Source organism: Chiloscyllium plagiosum, unplaced genomic scaffold (assembly GCF_037043375.1).
Source record: "Chiloscyllium plagiosum isolate Xiang-an unplaced genomic scaffold, Cpla_swu_hap1 HiC_scaffold_47, whole genome shotgun sequence".
Lineage (NCBI taxonomy): Eukaryota > Metazoa > Chordata > Chondrichthyes > Orectolobiformes > Hemiscylliidae > Chiloscyllium > Chiloscyllium plagiosum.
This window is the reverse complement of record NW_028270185.1, coordinates 44565190-44588238: the sequence shown is the minus strand read 5'-3', so window position 1 is coordinate 44588238 and position 23049 is coordinate 44565190. Positions and strand designations below refer to the sequence as shown.

The window sequence follows — 23049 nt, the reverse complement described above, 5'->3', positions numbered from 1 at the left end:
AGGTGGTGGAGGTTTGAATCCCACTGCTGCAATTTCCGTCGCATCAGCTGCAGCGTGTTAAAGTGCCGTGGTCGAAGGACAACTGCGGGTCTGTCTCTTGAAGAGTAAACTGCAGTGTGGGAGAGAACAGATTTTCTCCAAGGGGTCAGTGCCCGTGCTGTCAAGCCACAAGGTAAATCGCGGGCTCAAGCAGCTCTCCTGCTGCTGTTTCATTCCAGGCAAGTTGAGTTTTCACTGGAACCGAAGACAGACTGTTGTTTCATTGCTGTTGTGAAACAAAGTTCTGCGGTGACTCTACTCGTTGTTATTTGGTTTTCTGGCGCAAGGGAAAATTATTCCAATGAATTGCGATGTCATATGTTCTTAAATTTCTTCTATTTCCTTCTTTTCTGTCCTGGAGACGGCGGAAGGGAAAGCTAATCTAATCGAGAATGTGATAGATGAAATTGACTTTCCATGGCCCTTATTGTGTTCTTTCTTTCTCTCTTTTCAGCACTTTCTGGGAAGTGGTGGTGCACTAAGGCTCCAGTATGCTTGAAAGAATAATTTGGAATTGCCCTGCCGTTAGTTGTGAGATTAGTGTATGGCTCATGCACTCGGACTGTCTCACATTTGGCATTCATGCTTCGCTGTGTCTGAAAATGCATTTGGTTTGTCATTTTTGTTTGTGTTCCGTGTTAAATCGTGACTGTTTTGTCATTCGAGATAACACAGTTTGTGAGATAATTTCCAGCAGCAAAAACCCTCAACTGTGGATCCGGGAATATTTCACAAAGTATGGTCAGTCGGGACACAATAAGGAAGTCTTTCAGTTCTGCAGTTTTTAACAATGGTACCTTTCCGTTGAACAGTTGAATAGACTAAACTATTGCGCCACAGCGAGCGATGGCAAGCCCCGCTAATAGTAATCCTTTAAGGGCGGTGGAAGCAACACAACGTTATTGAAGTACACAGCATGGGAACAGATTCTTCGGTGTATCTCGTCCATGCTGAACACATCGCCAAAATTAAACAAGTGCCATTTCCCAGCATTTTGCTTCAGATGCAGATTGTTTCTATAGCGTAGTGGTTGTCACATGCGCCTCGCCCATGAAAGGTCCCCAGTTCGAAACTGGGCAGAAACAGCCCTGGTGAAACGTTGTTGAGTTTCTCCAACCTGCTTCTGAACATACGCCATTCTGTTTAAGAGTGTAGTTCCTGCGTTCTAATCCTTCCACAAAAAACAGTAAGACATTTGCATTCCTTGCGCAGATGACCCATTTCAAAGCCAAGGAGAAAGCTGATGTGCTGGTGTCACGGTGATCCATGGATTCCTAATGTAGCCCTTCTGTCAAATGTACCCCCAAGTACTCTCTGACAGGCCTCATTTGGAAGCTTTCTGCCGTTATTCGACGTGCGAGAATTCGCACCAGAAGTCCTGAATCATGTTTTTGCACGTTCGCTTCTCATTCCGTCAGCAACAGCAATTAATGAATTTACACTTTCAGAGGAACGTCTGGACTTGTGCTGTCATAGCGTCACTAATATTAAGGTGTGCCCCGAGATCTAAGCCATGTTGGAAGTGGGAATTCGGAAATAACAGCCAGGTTACCGAATGCCATTGCATACATTTGGTTCTCTTTAAGTCATAGATGAGCAGGAAAATGCAAACGGGGAGGGGAGGGGAGGAGGGAAGCGGGATAACAAAGTGAGGCAGTTGCAGCTCTGGTGAAACTCTTTCTTTGTGATTCACTCAGCAACCAGAGACGTGAAGGTGACTCAGGCGTGAGAGCTCTTCAAATCGAGAACAAAAAACATTCAAGTGCAGTTAGCACCTCTTTGACATCTTGTGGAGTGGGAGTGGGTGGGATAATCTCTTTTTGACTTCTGTAAATATGTACAGAAACTGCCTTTTGCATTGACGTGAACAGAAACTGCATCTCTAATAAGCATAAATTTTGTGAAATTTACTGAGTCGCTTCCCATCGATTCCCACACAGGTTTCCAACTCAGTTGGCAGCCATGTCGCTCATGTCCAGGTGGAGACATCTCTGCAGCAAGTTGCATGGTTAATGTAACAGACAAGAAAAGTGCCAACTCGTACTGGCACCGAGGTATGAGCATGCTGATATTGTGATCTGTCTTCTCGGATTGTACTGCTACCACGGCTTTTCAGAGAACATTCTTTGTGACGCTAATTCTGCAAAACAGACACAATGACTGAAACTATCCTGCACGGTATGATGTGGAACACGGCCTGCTCATCTTTTTGCATTTTCGCTGTAGTGCGGTGTGTTTCATGTTCTGTGCAAACGTGAAAGTTGATCTGTTTCGAACAATGGGCGAAATCATTTACTAAAGCAAGAATCGACATTCCAGTAATGTCTTGGTTATTTTATCAAATCATGACGGAACATACATTCTCACACTCGCATATGCATTTGTAGCTGAAAAGAGTCTCAGAAGATAGATTCAGCTTTCCATTGATTTTTGTGTGGATTGATGGGCTACCTTTATCTGTTGCGAAATTGATCTTGTAGTCGGGCAAATCCCAGCTGCGATGCAGGCAGGATAGGGATCACGGAGCACAATTAAAATGTATGAAAATAGACAACACGCTTTCGGGTGTTACCGTGGCCGAGCGGTCTAAGGCGCTGGAACCAGGTTCCAGTCTCGAAGGGGGCATCGCTTCCCATCCCACCACTGCCATTTCTGTGGGCCAACAACAAAGCCGCAACGTGTTTAAGTGCCGTGTTCAAAGCAAACAAAAAAAAAACAAGAACTGCTGGGTTTGCTACTTGGAGACTTAACTGCGGTGCGGGCGAGTGCAGACTCTCTCAAAGGGATCAGTGTCTAATATCTGGAGTGCGATCTTTCTTATGGCCTCAGAGCACTGTCCACGGAGCAATTGGCTGTCATCGCCCAGATTCGCCTACCTGTCACAAACAGACAGCTGCAAGTGTTTCTGGGGCTGGTAAACTACTGCAGGCCCTGGATTCCTGCCCATTGTGCTATTGATGCACCACTGTGGGAGGCAGCTTCCCCTAAACAGCCAGCCAGAGTGAAGTGGACAACCGAAATGCAACGGGTATTCACTGAACTGAAACAACAACTAATCTTCACTCCTGCTCTGGGAGTTCCAGATTACTCACAGCCCTTCTATCTTTATGTAACCAAGTAAGAAGGGTTCGCACCTGGCATTTTAACACAGCTTCATGGGGATCTCCGTCGTCCAGTTGCGTTTTATAATGCTTAGTTACCATCTGTTATGAGCAGAATGCCGGCATGTTTGTGCACGGTGGAAGCAGCCACAATAACAGCGGATAAGGCCACCTCCATTCTGCTAGATCACCCGTGTACCGTTTTGGTCCCACTGTGTCTCTCCCTGCTGCTTAATTCAGCAGCAATTCAACATTTTACTACAACTCGGAGAACTGGTCATGAAGTTGAATTGTAATCTCGGCATACCTTTCCCTTCACCGTGCCCTAAGTTTGAACCCCGCCACTCTAATTCCACTCACCTAACATGATTCTGCAGACAACCACAACTTCTTGGACCTGGTTCAGCATTCCTGACAAAGGGATCCTGCCAGAAACTTTCATATTCCTGCTTCTCGGAAGCTGTCTTAACTGCTGTGTTTTTCAGCACCTTTCCCATCTTGACTCTAATCTTCAGCATCTGCAGTCCTCACTTTCGCCTGGTTCAGCAGGTGTCCTGACCAGTCTGAGAAAACCCGGACCAGATTCTTTTCACCAGCGGCTCTTCCTTCCGGCCATCAGACAAGTACACAATAGCAGGCCAAGCCATTTGCACCCCAATCACCACTCTCGAATCAGCTGCATTACCATATGGGGTGTCCACACAGGCGGCAGAGTTCTTTGCTCTCACCAGAGCCTGCCTCCCGGCACAGGGTAGCACAGCCAATATGTACACAGACTCCAGATGTGCCTTTGGAGTCGTTCAGGACTTTGGCACAATGTGGAAACAAAGGATGTTTATTAGCTTTGCAGGGAGACCACTCCAACATGCTGCACTCGTTGCCAACATCCAACAAGCAGTCCTGCTACCTGTCGCTGTCGCAATTATAAAATGTGATACCAATAACTCTGCCACCGATCCCGTCAACCAAGCAAATGCCTCAGCTGATGCAGCCACCCGGGAATCTGCACTACTCATTGCCACTTATGTCCTGCAAACCCCCACGGTGGTGAAACTCCAGAGTCCCCCGACTCTCTCGATGCAGACCCAACAGCACAGCAAACCGCCACGCCAGAAGAGAGGGCTGCAAGAGCCCGCACTGGTGCCGTACAATGACCGTTCTTACAGGTTCTTACCGACCGCTGCATCATTTAACTGAAAGCCTACCTGCACTTATTGGCCCTGGTGGTACACGGAATCGAACACACAGGCAAGATGCTGTCAGCCATTCCTGGGTATGCAGCGGGAGTCGCTGAAGCTGCCTTAGCTCTGCTGTCACAGTGCCTCATCTGTCTACCGAAAAATGCAGGGAAGTCGATGGCCAAACGTGACTACATTCCAGTTCCTGATGGTCTATTCACCCATCGTCTAATTGACCTTGCCCTCACGCCTCAGAAGGAGGAATAGTTATTGTCGACACGTTTTCAAAATGGGTAGACTCATTACCCATCAAAAAAAAATGACGCCAGAGCAGTGGTAAAGTGTATCCTGCAGGACGTTATTACCAGAGTTTTCTATCCCCAGGCGCATACAAACATACGGGGTATGGTGCCAATTTCTCCGCGAAGCTCATTACTGCTGACTGTGACACCCTCGGAATACCCAGGAGATACCACATTCTGTACCATCCCCCGTCATCAGGAATATTGGAGACAATGAACAGCACCCTCAAAACCACCTTCCCCCAAATCACTCGGGACACAGGACTGGCTTGGCCAGACGGCCGGCCACTGGTGCTTCACATAGTAAGTGGACAGGGAAACCGCGCGACGGAAATTACACTATTTGAAGTGCTAATGGAACGAACCATGTCCACAGCCTCCGGACCCCCAAAACTAAGCAATGACATAGCGCTGCTCTTAACACAGGAAATTCTCTTTGATTACGTTCAAGCCATTAGTAGAAGGATCACTTTAAACCAAGATTTGCTAAAACCTGCGATGTACTTGGCTGCTTCTTATCTTCCTGCTGGTGGAAACGGAATAAAGATTCGTGCACCTTCAATCTTTCAGTGTATCAAACCTGCACACACACAACATGGGTGCTGGGGAAAAAATAAGCATTACTGCAGTTAGACGATAGTGTGAGGGGTACAACAAAAGAAAAGCAAACAAAAAAACGCTGCCATGTCCAACCCACGGCTAGAACTACTTCACCCGTTTAAACTGGGCACTATGTAAGGAGACAGTCCCTGCTGAAAGATTCTCTCTCCCCGAGATGGAAAGGACCACTCTTGGTCTGTCTCACGACGGTGCCATCTGTCACGCTCCAAGGGAGACTAGACTGCGACCCGGTGAAAAAGGGCTCCGCCTCCACAGTAGGATAACCAAGCAGAACAGGATACAGCTCCCGACACCACAGAGGGATCCAGCTGCTCGCTGCAACCATCGGGATCATCACTCTTGGTCTGACCTGCACATCACCACTGATCGGTGACAGGGCACACAGAACAGAGCACTTAATCCACCGTGAGCCGTGGGCGAGCATTTTCCTTGACATGACCCACATTTGTGTCCAAAGGTAAACCAGACCAGCTTCTGGGTCTGTACCCGTATCCCTGAACATTCCCACAGCGGCAGTCCCCAGGGCGCAGTCCATTTTAAGAGGAATGTGAAACATTGGTCCGAAACCCTGAAATTGCTCCTTTGTCTCACAGAGCAACGTGAGATATAACTGCACTGTGAGCTGGGGATTTGTCCACGTTTAAGCATCTCAAAACCTCCAGTATTGTCTCAGTCCCTAGATGAAACTGATCAAGAACCTCTGAGTGCTTCTTCCTGCATTCTATACAGATGTCTTCCCACAAGAGGACTGTTCGCCAGCTGAATGCGTAAAGTGATTCATCCAATTATCCTATTTACAACTATACACAACTGTACTGTCACACTGGATGAAACACATTCACGCATTTTAACTGGAAAAAGCTGTTTTCAGCCTTTGCGCTTATAAACTGTTTATCTTTGATATACAATGGCACATTGTTACAGTGAGAAAGCGTTCTCTATCTGTAAAAAAAATGTCAATTGATGACACCTCCTGCGTGGACTCCAATCCGTTCACATCTGACACGAGGGTTGCTTTTCTCTCTGCTGTTCATCACATCCAGGATTGAACTGCGGCAGAAATTATTGCTGTCTTCATCGACCGAAGAAGTTCATGCCGATTGCTCACCTTGTATTCAGAACAACCCACAAGAGAACTTTTCAACAGGAACAGAGTTCTATATTCTGTGCAGGGGATCATTGCACAAGCACAGGATCAATCTTCTGCCAGGCCATGCACAGTCATTCTTCCTCCAACATTCACAGTATCCGACTCTAACCAGACCAAAACCTGTGTGACACCACTGTTTAAAAATGGAGATGAATAAAACATTGGGAATTATTGATCAGTTAGCTGAAGTTCTGCAGTGGGGATGATGCTTGAGTGTATTATCAAGAAAGAAACAGCAGGGCATCGCGCTAGAAATTGGACAGATGTAATTTAGGCGCCTGAAGGTTCAAACAGAGATATTATGTTGTAGCTGTAAAAGGTGCTGGTGAGGTTATCCTTGGTGTACTGTGTGCACTTTTGGTCCCCTCACTTGAGAACAAACGTACTGGCACTGGTGGTGGAAGGGATTCACAGGAGGTTCACTGGGTTGATTCCGGAGTTGAGGGGGTTCGCCTATAAAGAGTGACAGCATTAGGATTACTTTCTTTGGAATTTAGAAAAATGAGGGGCAATCTTACTAAAACATACAACATTGAACAGAATAAATTAGAGAGAATTATAAAGTATGCTTCCACTTGTGGGTGAAATTCGGACAGGAAGGCATAGCCACAGGATTAGAGGGAGAAGATTTAGGACTGAGTTCAGAAGGACCTTCTTCACACAGACAGATGTTCATATATGGAATACCTTGCCCAGCGAAGAAGTTGACGCTAGTGCAACAATTTGTTTTAAGAGCAATACTTCTTTTGAACAATAAATGAAATAAGGGATACAGTGAGAGGGCGCATAACCGTATTTGAGTCTTTAGAAAGATCAGCAATGATGTCATTGAATGGCGAAGTAGGCTTGAAGGGCCGGACAGCCTAATCTCGCTCGGACTTTTAGGCTCTATGCATTTATGTGTCACAAAATTAGCGATGCAGAGGGAAGACTCCATGGGGCCAGTTGGTTCAGGTGTTGGGAGTGAAGGCAGAGTGCAACAGAGTTTCCTGCAGGGAATGGTCCCTGTGGATGGTGGACATGGACTGAAGAGGGATATATGTCTGATGATGGTATCTCTCGTGAGGTGGTCGAAATTTTTAAAAAATCGATGATCACTTGAATCACCAGTGCGAATACATTAGCCAATTTTTATAGGTGCTTAATTGAGATTATTATGTCTGGATGTATCAGTACCTGGTATGGCACCTGTACCATTCAAGCTCGGAGATGTCTACAGCGAGTGGTGAACTCGACCCGGACAATCACAAAAGCCAACCTAGTAGATGTTGACATATTATTTATACATCTATGCTAATTAACACTGAGATCTGTATGTATTGATCGCAAGATAAAGCTTTTCACTGTGCCTCAATACACGTGACAATAAATTCAATTCAATTCAATTGTGGAATGTCGACGCGATGGATTTTTGGAGCAGCTTGTGGTGGAGCCAAGTAGGGAACAGGCAATACTGGATTTAGAATTGTGCAATGAGGCAGACGTGACAAGGGAGATGAAGATGAAGGAACCCTTAGGAAGCGGTGATGATAACATGATTGAATTTACTAAGTAATTTGAGAGAGAGAATATACAAGCAGAAGTAGATAAAATTAGATAAGATTACTTACAGTGTGGAAACAGGCCCTTTAGTCCAACAAGTCCACACCGACCCGTCGAAGCATAACCCACCCAGACCCATTCCCCTACATTTATCCCTTCACCTGACACTACGGGCAACTTAGCATGGCCAATTCGCCTAACCTGAATATTTTTTGGATTGTGGGAAGAAACCGGAGCACCCGGACGAAACCCACGCAGACACAGGGAGAACATGCAAACTCCACACAGACAGTCGCCTGAGGGGGGAATTGTACCCGGGTCTCTGGCGCTGTGAGGTAGCAGTGTTAACCACTGTGCAACCATGCCGCCCATTATGAAGGGCTTTTGCATAAAATGTTGATTTTCCCGCTCCTTTGATGTTGCCTGAACTGCTGTGCTTTTCCAGCACAGTCAGTCGCCTGAGGCGGGAATTGAACCCGTCTTTCTGGCGCTGTGAGGAAACAGTGCTAACTGCTGTGCCACCGTGCCGCCCATTAACGGTGCTAAAGTTGAATAACGGCAATTGCAGAGGCATGAGGTAGAAGCTGGCTGAAATTGGTGAGAAAGGACCCCAGCAAGAAAGCAGGTAAGTAGATGTGCAATGGCAGGACTGGCTGAGCGTAATTTAGCAGACACATCCGAGACACATCCTGTGGAAATTGAGGTATGGTGCAGGGTGGTTGAGGCAACCATGACTGACTCAGGAAGTCATCGATAGCATAAAAGCAAAAGAGAAAATATATAATGTGGCGAAGGGCAGTGGGTAATCGAAGCATTGGGAAGTTCACAAAGACCCACAAAGGGCAATAACAAAACAAATGAGTAGGGAGAAGATTAAATGTAAGCTAACTACTAATATAAAGGAAGACTGCAGTGTTTCTTTATTCAAATAAACGCAAAAGAGAGATAGAAGTGGACAATAGGCCACTGGAAAATGACACTTGACAGATAGTAGTGGGTAACAAGGAAATATATGAGGAACTGAATAATTACAGTGCCAGTCTTCACAGTGGAAGACATGAGTTATACCCAAACATACAAGAGAATGGGGGAACAGATGTGAGTCTAGTGGCCATCATTGAGAAAGTGCAAGAAATACTGAATGGCCTGAAGGTGGATATATCATCTGGATCAGATGGAGTACCCTCCAGAATTATAAGGTTGACAACTGAAGAAATAGAGGATACGTTAGTCGAGAACTTTCAGGAATTGGTAGAATCAGGAAGGATGCTACAGGACCAAAAAATAACAAACATGACACCCCATTTTAAAAGGAAACCACACAAAAGCTGGAAAATTATACACCACTCAGCCGAATCTTGGTTGTGGAAAAGGTCCTCGAATCCATTGCGCTGAAAAAAATTCTGAATTCTTGTAAGTGTCTGTCAAAATAACGCAAAATTAGCATTTTTTCATCAAGGGGAAGACATGCTTGACAAATCTGGAAGATTTCCTCTTTGAAGACGTAACAAGGAAGGTAGACCAAGGAGAGCCAATAGATGTTATGTGTCTGGACTTTATGAAGGCCTTTGATATTTGCTGCACAGGAGGCTACTGAATAAGATAAGGGCCCATGATGTCAGTGGCAATGTGCTCTCACAGGACAAAATGCAGTGATTAGGAACAAAATAATCCTTCTCAAGATGGCAGCTGGTGACAAGTGGCGTTCCTCAAGACTGTGTTGGGACCACAACTTTTCATTTTCTTCATTAGCGATCTAGATAAAATTCCTGAGTGCGATGTGTGTCAATTTGCAGACAATGAAAGACAGAAGAACAGGTAGCACGAGAAGGCGGGGATGCTGCAGAAGGATATGGACATGTAGGGCAGGTTAAATCTCTGGTTAGGAAGATAATTGCAATGATGACATTTATTTTTGGAATACTTGAATATAAAAGCAGGGATGCACTTCCGTGGCTCTATAAGGGTCTAGTCAGACCACATCTGGATTACTGTGCGCACGTTTGGTCTTCAAATGTCAGGAAGGATGCACTGGTCCTGGGGTGTGTTCAGAGGTGATTCACGATTATGGTCCCAGGAATGAAAAGCCTGACACATGAGGAACGTTTGAGGACTCTGGGTCTATACCCACGAAGTTTAGAAGGATAACAGGAAGTCTAATTGTTACTTACAGAATCGTAAATGGCCTGGACAGAGTGGATGCTGGGAAGGTGTTTCCATTTTTAGTAGAGACTAGAACCGAAAGGCAAGGCCTTGGAGAAAAGGGAAGACATTTAAGAAAAGTAATAAGAGACACTTATTCAGGCAGGAAGTGGTGAATGAATGGAATTCATTGTCAGATAAGGCTGTGGAAGCCAGGTCTTCGATTATATGTAAGCCTGAGGTATGTAGCAGCGTAGTTGTCAAGGAGATCAAGGTTTATGGGGCGAAAGCAGGAGAATTGGGTTTAGAAAGATATCTGCCATGATTTAATGGCAGAGCAGACTCGCTGCGCTGAATGGTTTAATTCCTGCTCCCATTGTCTTATGGACTTATCCATCGAATGACTCCATCTGCAGGTTCCCCTCCAATGAACGTGCCAGCCTGACTTCGGGCATTGTCAGCGAAGATCTGACTGAGTTCTGACCCAGACTTGATCGGCCACATGGTCTATTTCAGCCATCCATCCTTTATCTTATCATTCGACCGAAAAAAAAGATTAATGCAATGACCAGACGTGTGCCCGGTCTTCTGACTCTTTTCTGAAAAGGCAGATGCTAAAGTTCTAGCCTCACATCCGTGTTCTTATATTCCCACCTACGGTCAAGAACAGAATGTATATCTAACCCCTCGAGACTACTTAATTCCTTGTGCAATCTCCTTCAAACATTCGTGAAAGCCTACTCCAATTTCACTTTTTGTATTAGGGCGTTGCATAGTGTTGTGGAACACGGTGGCCGGGGATGCAGGTACATAATTCTTTTTCGTTTGTTTCACATGTAGACAGAATGGTTAAAAATGTCACCTTGCCTTCGTTGCTCAGTCCTTTGAGCGTAGGAGTTGGTAGATTATGTTGAAGTTGAATCGGACATTGGGTGATGCGTCTTCTGGAATACTGCGTCCAATTCTTGTCGCCCAGTAATCACAGGAAATTTTTCAGCTGGAGTAGGTTTAGAAGAGGTATACCAGCATATTGCTAGTGCGGAAGGTTTGAGTTATAATGAAAGATTAGATCGGCTGAGAATATTTTCTCTCGAACACGGGAGCTTGAAAGGTGACCTGATAGAAAGTTATAGACTATTAAGAGTTCGGATAGAGTTAACTGTAACTGTCTTTTCTCCAAGGATGTGGAATTTTAGACGAGAGGGCAAATGTTTTAGGTGAAAAGAGAGAGATTTAAAATAAGGCTTGAGAGGCTTTTTTAACAGAGGATGGTTCATGTGTGCAATTCACTTCCTGAGTCAGTAATGAATGAAAGGAAATGTACAACATTTACAGAATATTTAGATCGATAAATGAATTGGAAAGTTTCAGTGGGATTAAAAAAGCTACTCATTCATGCCCAGTCCATTATTTATTGCCCATAGAGCAGTTCAGAATCAAGCACGATTTTTTGGATCTGGAATCGCATCCCAGCCAGACCAGATAAGTGTGGCAGGTTTCTTCGCTGACAAGCATTAGTGAATCAGACCTACAACAGCTGATTCAACATCATCATTATACTCTTCAGCTCTAGCTATTTATTGAAATAAAATTCCAGCATCTGCCATGCCAGGATTTGAACCCGTGTCCACAGAATTATATCTGGACATTCGTATTAACAATGCAGTAATAATATCATGAGTGCATAATTAACCCTCAGCAGTTACAGGAGCCATCAGATGCGACTCTTTTAGTTTGGCATGATGTTCAGCATGAACTGTTAGGAGTGAAAGGCCTGTTTCCATGCTGCGTGAGTCTATGTCTATAAGTCTATAGAAATGGCGGCTGGTTGTGATAAACAGCAGCATTGACAGTTTAATTGATCTCCTTCTCGGATATATAATCTTGCTGGTTACTCAGGAGGTTCATTTGCTCACTGAGCCCTTTCCATACACTGGACTGTTCAGTCTGTCCCCAGTTTGACTGAATAAATGAGTTTCCACTTCAGCAGTCAATTGAATCTCGCATTTCCCTGGTTTCTCTGTGATATTGGTATCCTTGTATCTAACCAAAGGGGAACGATTAGTTCAACTCATGTCCACGCAGACGCAAGTCCCGTTGTCCATGTTGTGAATGTGTTTTTATTCTTCCTGATATACCCACAGGGTATGGATGTCGCCGGTCAGGACAGCATTTGTTGTTCCTCCTGATTCGTTGCTGTCTTGTTGTGTGAGAGACATGGATTTTATCCCAGTCTCGTATGACTGTGTGCAGTTTGCAAATTCTCTCTTTACTTGTGTGAGTTTCCTCCCACAGTCTGAAGGTGTGCATGTTACTGGGATCAGCCATTAGAAATGAAGGGAAAAGGAATAGGTATGGAGCATGGGTCTGATAGAATGTGCTTCGGAGGGATGGTGTCAACTGGAAGGGCCAAATGGCCTGCTTCGCCACACGATCAGCATTCTCGGATTAAGGGTCAGCTATGTTGTTCTGGACCTGGAGTCACAAGTAGGCAGGATTGGCGAAAGACAGTAGCATCCCCTGAATAAGGGACATGCATGAATGGGATTGCAGGAAATTAAAGACATGTTCTCTGTTCCTGAGTTCAGGCTTTAATTCCAGGTTTTATTCGTCGAACTTTAGCATTACCAGTTCCGAATCTGAGACCCCAAGGATGACTAATTTTTTATATAACCACAACATCACCTTCTCCAGGTGCAGTATTTACTGGGAACAAGAAGCTGATTCTGAGCTGATGCGCGCAAAAGCAGCTGCTACTGCCAATGTCAAAAACATTGATCCAAACAGGAAAATGAATTTTCGAACCTTGACACCTCAAAGTTAAAGTCTCAACACGCTTTAGATGCGCCAGTCGGCTGTCTCAGCAACATGTACTACTTATCGCTATAATATTATAAATGTTGGCAAGTATTCCGTTCCGTCCCGCTTTTGACCAGGAGAAATCCCACCCTCGGAAATACACGCGCCTTTCTCCTGTCATTCCATCCCAATTTCCCATTGGATCTTCGTGTCTGCTTCACACCATTTCTACGATTCCGGGTCTGGAACTCCGATTATGCGTGATTGCCTGCAGCAGTTGGTACTACCTTGTGTGGGCAAAGTGATGAAGTAGCTAATGTAAAATATAATGCTATTGAAACATACGTTTCAATAATATCCTGCGCTGTCCCAGGAGTTTGGAAAATTTCATTAATCCCATTCTCCAATACTCTCATTTATGGAATCTTCATAGTCTCTGAGGACGTTAAAGTTAAAGATTCAGCCCATTCTGAGTTCCCACACGCCTGTCGATAATGCCTGATATTGTACGTTCTCCCTGACATTTCCACTGCTACAATACTGGTGGCAGTTTGCAAAAGTGCTCTGTTGGAGTGCTGTAACTTTTTAGTGGTTCGTATTCTGCGTTGTGATTGCAGCGTCCACGTCTCTAATCCACGACATGGCTCTTAGTTCTCTCAAAGTTTTACTTTTGGTGAAACACGGTCAGAAATTAATCATTTTTACATGATAATATCCTCCGAGGTGTTTTTCATCGAATCACCTTCTCTGATGTTTCTGCGTTTCATGTATCAGGATTTAAACCCAAAAGTTCTGGAAGATGTCTCCCCCTCCCACTCTCCCGAACTCTCTTTTCTGTCCCACATCCCATTTTGCTGAGGTATTGCACAATCTAACATATACTTTCACATTGATAACGTCAAGTCTGTGCCGTTGCCCTCACTGTTACTGGTTGCGACAATTAAGAATATGCTAAATGCATTGTCTGAAAAACCGATCTGTTTCACTACGTCCTTAACTGGTCTGATTCCAGACCGCAATGCAATAAATGCTGCAGAGCCACCCCGTATGCTGTTACAGAATGAAAAAAAAAGTTCATTCGGCTCCACCTAGAATATTGTCTGCAATTCACGTGAGTCCAGGAATGTTATCGCAGTGGGAAAGTTGGAGGAGACATTCACTCGGATAGCGTCTGGGCTGAAGAGTTTCAGTCATAAAGAGAGACTGGACAGGCTGGGATTTTTTGTCATCGTGCAGGGGAGTTTGTGAGAAGGCATTGTACAGATGTACAAAATAATGAGGGTATGGTTAAGGTAGACTGAAAGAAGCGTTTCCCATCCACGGAGAGATCGATCACAGGTGGCCAGAAATTTAATGAGAAAGACAGAAAGATTTAAGTAGATGCGTGGAAAAGCAGTATAGGCTGCCGGGTGTTGGAATTTGTAACACACGGTCTGTTAGGGTCAGAGTGGCAGAAATATTCAGATGTGATTATGTTCTGTCAATACTTAGAAGTCTGTGGGTTAAACGATTCGGGTCGTAAAGCAGATGTTTTTGACAAATGGAGCCTCAACGGGCTCTGGGGTCTCCTTTGCAACTGTTGTCCTTGGTAGTTTAGTGGTTAGTGTCGAAACATGTTATGCGGGAGATAGAAGCTCAATTCCTCGCTGGGGCAGTGTAAATGTTTTAAAACTGTCGCTCCGTTCCCAAGTGAAGCATATTAATGCCGGTCCTTCCGTTCTCCATGGGACATGTCACAGGAAGGACAGTGCTGTCTGAATCAGCGTGGGGAAGGACTGCAGCTCCCGCTGAGACAGTGAAAGTACAAACACATGACTTCTGCAACATGCACCTTGTGTCTGTACTGAAATCTAAACCATTTAATAGAAAGAAGAAGGAATCTGAAGAAGAAACAGGGTAAACTAATTCCGATGTGAGTACAGAAACATTTTCCGCAGCATTTTGAGGAAAACTGACAAACGGCTCTGAGAAAGAGTTTGTCTTTCAGAACTGTTAGTTTAAAGATGTTTTGTCCCAATTTAGCACTTAAGAAATTGAATAACAATTTAACTGAAGACTTGGAACGTTAGAACACACCAGGCGATGAGTCACGTGCTGGAAACTGTGTTTATAAACTAGATGTTTGATGACTGATACTGATGCAATAGGCTGAAGGGCCTCTCACCACGATTTTAAAAACTTAATGACTGTCATTTTTCAACTGAACCAAAAAGGCAAAAACAAAGTCACCAAGAAAAGTTGTAAGCATTGCATATTTTTTCCTTGATGCATAAGTGCTGAAATTCAGCTGTCTCAATGCTATTTCCCAATGTTGATTTCCAGTCAGGGAAAAAAAAAGATTTGTTGCTCCTTATGAAAATCTTAAAATGAACATGAATTCCTGACATTACAAAACAGCAAAGGTAGTAGTTCTGCCAGAGTCATTGAGAATTTCATATCGGAGATGAAATCAAATGGGAAGAAATGCTGAAATCAGGTGCTTTTGCCTGCTCAGACTCAGTACTACAAAAAATGATCCTTATTGAATCATACAGTTTTTTTCAAGGATTTAAGAAGTTGGATGCAGAAAGTTTTGTTAGAAGGGCTAATGCCCGAAACGTCGATTCTCCTGTTCCCTAGATGCTGCCTGACCTGCTGCGCTTCTCCAGCAACACATTTCCATCTCTGTAACCAGAGCGCCTCGTATCGAATGACTTGGAGAGACCGGTTTTGGACTGGGGTGAGCAAATTTGTAAATCACATAACACCAGGTTACAGTCCAACAGGTTTAATTGGATGTACGAGCTTTCCGACTGGTGCTCATTCGTCTGGTGGTTGTGGAGTACACTGTTATAAAGCACAGAATTTATAGCACAAATTTGCAGTGTGATGTAACTTAAATTATACATTGAGAATTACCATGATAGTTTGCTAAGTCTCCCATCTGTTAGAATATCCATGTTAGCTTCACTTCACTTCTTACATTTGTAAAGCGCAAAGCTTTCTATTTTAAAGTTACATTCTCAGGTTAACTTGAACAATTGGTGTCAGCCCCCCGTACGCTGCTGTCTTTTCCATAATGTTTAGACTGATTCCAATTTTAATAAATGAGTTAACAGAGGCTGACATGGATTCATGTAGTTTTTGAGCAAAGTACAATGTAACTGTGCAAGTACAAATTCACCCCACAAACGTATGTATGCGTGTGTGTGTGTATGTGTGTGTGTGTGTGTGTGTGTGTGTGTGTGTGTGTGTAGGAGGGTCTCTGTGTGTAGATAGTGCAATGGAATCACCTGTACTGTGACATGAATCCAAGGTCCCGGTTGAGGTCATCCTCATGGGAACGTAGCTATCAGCTTCTGCTCGGGCACTTTTAGATGCTGCCTGCTCCGAATTCCGCCTTGGTGGATTGTCACCGCAAAGGCCGAGGTGAAATGTCCTGGACTACTGATGTGCTCTCCAACCGGGAAGGCGCACACCTGTCTGTCGATAGATGTGTAGTGCCCATTTATCCGTTGCTGTAGCCTCTGCTCGGTTTCACCAATGTACCATGCCTCAAAGCATCCTTGCCTGCACCATTTTTTTAGATTAGCGTCAGTCTAAACATTATGGCACGGACACAGCACACAGGAACTGACAACGTCAATATATTATCTGGACTGACACTAATTGTTAAAGTTTACCTAAGAATGTAAATATTAAAAGAAAGTTTTGTGAATCACATAACAAAGAAGCGAACCTAACATAGTCATCTTAACAGATGGCAGACTTAACAAATAATCAAGGTATTTTCCAATATATAATTTCAGTTACATCGCACTGTAAGCTTTTGTTATAAATTCTGTTTCTTACAACTGTGAACTCCACAACCACCTGATGAAGGTGCAGCTCTCCGAAAGCTAATGCTTCCAATTAAACCTGTTGGACTATGACCTGGTGTTGTGTGATATTTAACTTCGTATTATAATGCGGATCTCACAATTAAAACAGAGATGAGAAAGCATTTATTCTCTCAGACAGTTCTGGATCCGAGGACTTTCTTGTACAAGAAGGCTGTTGAGGAATGAGGCTGAGATCGGCAGATCTTCAAACAGTAAAGACATCAAGCGTTATGGAGTAAGGCAAGAAAGTGCAGTTCAATGTTATCAGATCTGACATGAAACCATTCAATATAGGAACAGACTTAATGGTCTGAATGGTGTCTTTCTGTTCCTAAAAATGTTGGCTTAAATATGATGCTGCAAAACCGACCTGAGTAAAATGTGCCAAATTAAAAATGCGTGGACCCCGGAAAACTGAACCGATGTGAAATGTACAAAGAACATCACACAAAGGGCAGACAATGTGGGTAATTGATCCGGAGTGATCAGTATATCAAGGTAAACAGGAAAACCAATATTCATTATCTACTTTAAACCTGACTCCACTAGGCATACAGTTAACTCTCACAAACCACTTTTCCCCTTCCATTTTAGTGACGCCCTCTCCGTTCTTGATTTAAACTGATTGAACGTCAGGCAATTGCAGTTGACATTGCTGATTTGGACCTATAACATGCAGGGAAGCGATTCGGAATGCTGCACAACATCATTCTGCTTGGAAAGATCAGGCAGTATTTCATATTGATTACTGTAAACGTTAACCTTTAACAAGCCAAGACAGTGAAATTATTGAATCCTCATCATGATACTACCAGGGACGATTTCTGTTAATACCACCCTGGACACCATGAGATTCGTCATTCTATTCTGCCATCCTTCTGTGCATGATCCCTTCGGCTCTATTCCGGTCTTGTTGGTTGGTTTACAATACTGAGGCTATCTAATCATCTGTTGAATTTCAGTTTCTGATGTACGAGGCCTTATCTAATGAGCTGGCAATGTGCTGGCTCAGTGGTGATAACGCTGGTCTTATAAACTAGAAAAGTGCTTGAAATAGCCCATTCCTGTTTTTAATTCCAATAACTTGAGAAAAACGGTTCGCCAGGACAGGAAAAAACGCGCGTGAGCAGTGATCCAGTTTGCCAGCAACAACAAGGTGAGACAGTATATACTAGAGAGAGATGTGGAAAGAATGGGCAAGGAACACTGGGACGGGAGGGGCTGAATGCTTCCTTTCTTTGCTGGTGTTGAAGTCTGAAATGGGACAACATCAGCCAAGTGGGTGAAATGTTAATTTCTGCTTGTTTTCTCCCGAGGCCTGTATCACTCTTGGGGAAATGTGTCTGCGTGCTTCAGCCTGTGGGTAAAAATGGGATTCAGTTCCCCGACCGGGTGTGAACACATTTTTCCCATCTCAAACTTCAATTCAATTTATTGTGTCTTACGAGATTAAAACGTTTCAAAGAAATTAGCATTGAAATGAACACGTGAAACGTCAGAGTGTACAAGGTTGCAGACCAAGTGCTGGGAAGTGAGATGATGGACCCATTTCTGTGTTGTAAACATTCGATAATTCAATCATTTTTGAGGGCAAATATATCTGCAGTGACATAATTCCAAAAACAGCGTTATGAAGAAGCTGTACAACTGCTTCTGCCCTCATCCCTGGTGGTCTAGTAGTTAGTATTCAGCGCTTTGACTGAGTGGGCTGGATTTCATTACCGTTCAGGAAATAAGGACTTCTTGTTCCTGATGCAGAGAGCGCAGCTCTACCAGGAATCTGTTTAATGCCTTGAATCAGTCAATACCCCAGCCCTTGAATGAAGGTAAAAGTGCCTTCCCTGTCTCTACACAGTCGGACAGTTAATCCTTCATTCTCCTCTGATTCCACTTCCCAAAGAGTTTCAAAGAACTGTCAAAACTGAATCTCAGCTATTTCATTTCTGTGCTTTTCATACACAGGAGCTGCAGCGATTGAGTGGGTTGGTTTCTGAAAATGAAACGTATCTTATGTGCAATGTGTGAGGCTATTCCAGGGTTGTCTTCTCTGACAGCGCTGCGACATGACTGATGTTCTCTATGATATGGAAGTGCCAGTGTTTGAGTTGGGTAGACAAAGTTAAAAATTACACAATATCAGGACATAGTCCAGCAAGTTTATTTAGAAACACCAGCTTTCAGAGAGCCGCTCTTTTATCAGGTAGGTGTCTTTCTGCAGAAACTTGATGCGTGTGTCAATATGCGCGATGTTGTGGAAGATCATCTGGACTTTAACCGACCGTTCGTGGTGTCGATGGTACCCATGACTTGGATGTGTTGGTATTGGACTGGGATGGACAAATTTAAAAATTTCACAAAGCCATATTAGAGCCCAACAGTTCACAACCACCTGATGAAGAAACAGTGCATGGAACACTGCTGCTTCCAAATATGCTAGTTCGATACAATCTGATGCCATGTGATTTTTAACTTTGATGACCCTTGGTAATGTTTAACTGATCGTAGACAGTAAAAGAATTTTCGTTCCTGGAGATGAAAATTTCAAACATTATCCACCTCAGTGGAACAAAAAAGATTACTTTGGATGTGTGCTGCATCTCCACAATGCGCTTGCGCAAAGCAAAAGTCGAACCTGCACCCGCCTGATCCATAGCCAGCTATACGAATGGCTGTACCACTGGCCAGATGCGCAGCTGAGATTTTACACGCTGCAGAGCTGTGATGCGAATTTTGACAGGAGCAATAAAAATAACACTCACAAGGTGAACAAAGGTGAGTCACCATCAATGATTCACTTCACATTGTCCTTAAACATTGATCAGCCAATCAATGAGGTCACTGCTGATCAAAGAAATTGCAACTTACTTTGCTACGTTTTCACCATAATTAGAGGTAAACTCCAGCCTAATCATTACATCGCATATTCCCATTAATTTTCAGATTTAGATTATGTTAATGATCTGTCCGTATTTGCAGGAAACTGAATGACATGAAATGCGTGAAAACGTCCTTCTGGTGATGTAATCTAGTGCAGAGTCGGCCAGAAAAGAAAAGTCAAAGACTTGAAACATCACTCCCATTTCTCTCTGTACCAATGCGTTTTCCTGAGTTGAATATTTGCAGGAATTGTCTTTAATATCTAATGAATTAATTATTTTCCCATGACAGAATCTTCATAAATCAGTTAACACCTGAGGTGTTGAATCCTATTTTACTTCAAATTAAAATAGTTGAATACCCTTTCCTCCAGCCTAATGTCCCAATACTCTCTCCTCTTCCATGCAAATACAAGCTGCTCCAAGAGAGGTTGGAGCTCCCAACCTGACGTTCCAGTGTTCCTTGATGCTCCATGTCAATGCAAGCTACTCTAGTTGAAGTTGCAGCTCCCAGTCTGATATCCCAATGCTCCCTGCTCCATGTCAATAGAAAACGTCCAGTTGCTGTTGGCTGTACCAGTCTGATGTTCCAATGTTCCCTGCTGCGTCATGTCATTAAAAGCAGCTCAAGGTATTAGAACGAACCGTCTGTTAATGACATGCGTATAAAGACATTTCAAATCAGTTTTCATGTTTATGCTGCATAAATCTGCGGTTATTGATACACAGTTTAGATTCAGTCCCTGCAGTTAACTTGCTGACTTCTCCAGTTGTTCACAGTTAAATATGAAGCATCAAGTGTGTGCATAACGAGAAGGAGTTTACTTCCCACATCTTGTGTTTATATGTGTCTTATGTCCAGCATTCATCAATGGCGAGAGCAAGGGGGAAAGGATAAGACCAATGTGTAAGTCTGTCTGTGCCCATGCACGGCACCCACATCGGTAATTCTCTACTGTGCATTTACAGCCAGTTCTCGGGTGCCCCTACACCCAGCCCCTGCCACTTTTGAAATACCTCCATTGTTTCGTACTATCTCTCTGTGCTCTTTTCACCAAGACGAATCACTTCTCCCCAACTGCTACAAATTTCATCTGACAAAACACTCATTAAGAATCGTATGCATCAACATGCACTTCGCATCTCTCGTTATTTGGTTCTCATGGATCTCTTTCATACGATAAAAGTTCACAGCAACTTGACTTGTAAAAGACAATCGCGTTCCTGTTCATTGTCCCAATTCAATCTACATTTCAATGCAGTTTAGGCAACAGACTCAAATTATTCTTTGAGATTTTATTATAGCGTCGATGCATATAAACAGACCATTGGACAGCTGTGATCATCCAAAGATAGCACAATTGAAAATCGCTGACAACAACGACGAGAGTGGGATTCGAACCCACGCGTGCAGAACACAATGGATTAGCAGTCCATCACCTTAACCTCTCGGCCACCTCGTCACATAAATCGCGAGCACATTTGACCTTATGAATAAATGAATTGCGTAAATTATGCTGAGCAGCAGATATTTCTACATGGTTTTGGTGAAATGATAAATAGTACAGGACGGTTCCAATAGTATCGTCTTACCTCTGAGTTGTGGGGCAAACAGACTCCCACTGTGACACTCTGCTCACAGTGATCTGAACAAAAATGAAGAAATGACGATGTAACAATGTCTGTTGAAATCTGTGAAGATTTGAAGCCAACGGACTGAAGTGCCCGTGACAGCAGGAGGTGTAAAGTTGTCTGTGAGGAATTGTTTTCCAGACTGGAGGAGAGTGCATAGTGCTCAATGTCATTATTCAGAACACCTTTCTTCCACTCAGATATTTTTGACACGCACTTGTGTACAGGACAGGCAAATTTGAAATCTTAAATAAGGCTAAACTGACAATTGAATTCAACAATGCAAAAACCTTGATCTGTATCATTTCCCTGGCTGTGTGACACCAAGTCACTGTATGATCACAGCAACGCAGTGAGCAAGTGTCAGAAGGAAATTGAGTGCAGTGCCAGAGCGAATGCTGGGAGCAGCATTTGACACACTGGCAAGTGCATTCCCCTGAACAGGAAAACTTCCCAAACAGTGGACTGCGGTGGAAGAATTCAGAAGGGGTTTACATTTTGGAATTTGATGCCAGAGACACAATGGAGATCTGTTATTGAGTCTGTTCAAGATGAAGGTTTTAAAATTTCTACAGATGAAAAACAAAATAAAAGGCTCATGGATTAGTGAAGGCAAAAGTTGCAGTTGCACATTTTTACATCTTTGCAATGAGTAGCTCACCACTTGCCTCACACGGGGTCAGAACCACTGGTGAGGATGATCGTATAATCGCAGTGACCAAACACGGAATCAGAGAAACTCGGTTTCCCAACCGTTAATGTACAACCAGGAATGTGGAGGTAAGCAATAATATGTTGCTCCAGTGCTGCAGGTGACCAGTGTACGGTATCTCTGTGCCAGTATAGTGGGCTGTGCTCTGCCGAAGTTTTAGGTTTGAGCCTCACATGGAGCAGCTTCAATTTGACGTGTTGAGGGGTACGGGTAGAAGGTGATATTGAGCAATGTCACGTTAATGGGAAAGTACCAGTTTTTGTGGATTCAGAAACGACCTTTTCAGGATAATGACACCTTGATCAACAAACATACTGCGAATACTTAAAACGTGAAGAATCATGTGTGGAGGGAGAGCCGAAGGTGATTTTTCGGCAGACGGATAAAGTTTCCCATTTGCACTGCGGTAAATTCTGGGAAAGTAGATGTTGATCTGTTTTCATGTTATGTAGTTTGTTGCAAACCCGCAATGTAATAATAAAAAAAATACTGATCGCATGGGGCCGTCGGAATATTGTACTCACTTTTAGTCTGAGCATCTTTCAGCTGGAATGGTGTGCTGCAGAGCAGTACAGAGGGTTAAAAATACAAAAAAGACAGAGTAGACTTGGTGGTGGATATAAGAAAGCGTGAAATACACCTAACTTCATTTGAATGTGGTCAAATCTTTAAAGTAGGTGTTGCGTCTCCAAGTGACGATTCAATTGCCACTCATTAGGATGTAACTTCTGTCTGCAGTTATTTTAAGACATCAGCCCCATTTACAATGCTTCACCTTGAATAATACGCTATATCTTTCAAATCCAGAAACTTTTTATACTCAATTTTCTTCAGCTGAACGTGTTCATGAAATGTCTTTGTGTCTGAAAACAATCAAATCGAAATTAATCCACACCCACACTTTTCCTTTCTTTCAATGGTAAATTCCTCCTTGTATGTTTGTTCGTGTATTTTTAAAACACGATGAAATCATAAATCTACGTTTTATTTCCAGAAAGTCATTCAGGAATTCAGCGACTTTATTGAGTGGAAGAAACTCTCATCCAATCTTTTCTCAATCATTCACTAATGGTTTTGAAGCTCCAACTAAAGTCG

At 43.5% G+C, this 23049-nt stretch overlaps 1 non-coding gene across 1 annotated transcript; it reads right to left on the bottom strand.

Moving 5' to 3' along the window:
* Positions 1-20991: 20991 nt before the first annotated feature.
* On the bottom strand, positions 20992-21073 carry trnas-gcu (transfer RNA serine (anticodon GCU)). The gene has a single exon. It is a non-coding gene; the product is annotated as a tRNA-Ser (tRNA).
* Between the last annotated feature and the right edge of the window lie 1976 nt (positions 21074-23049).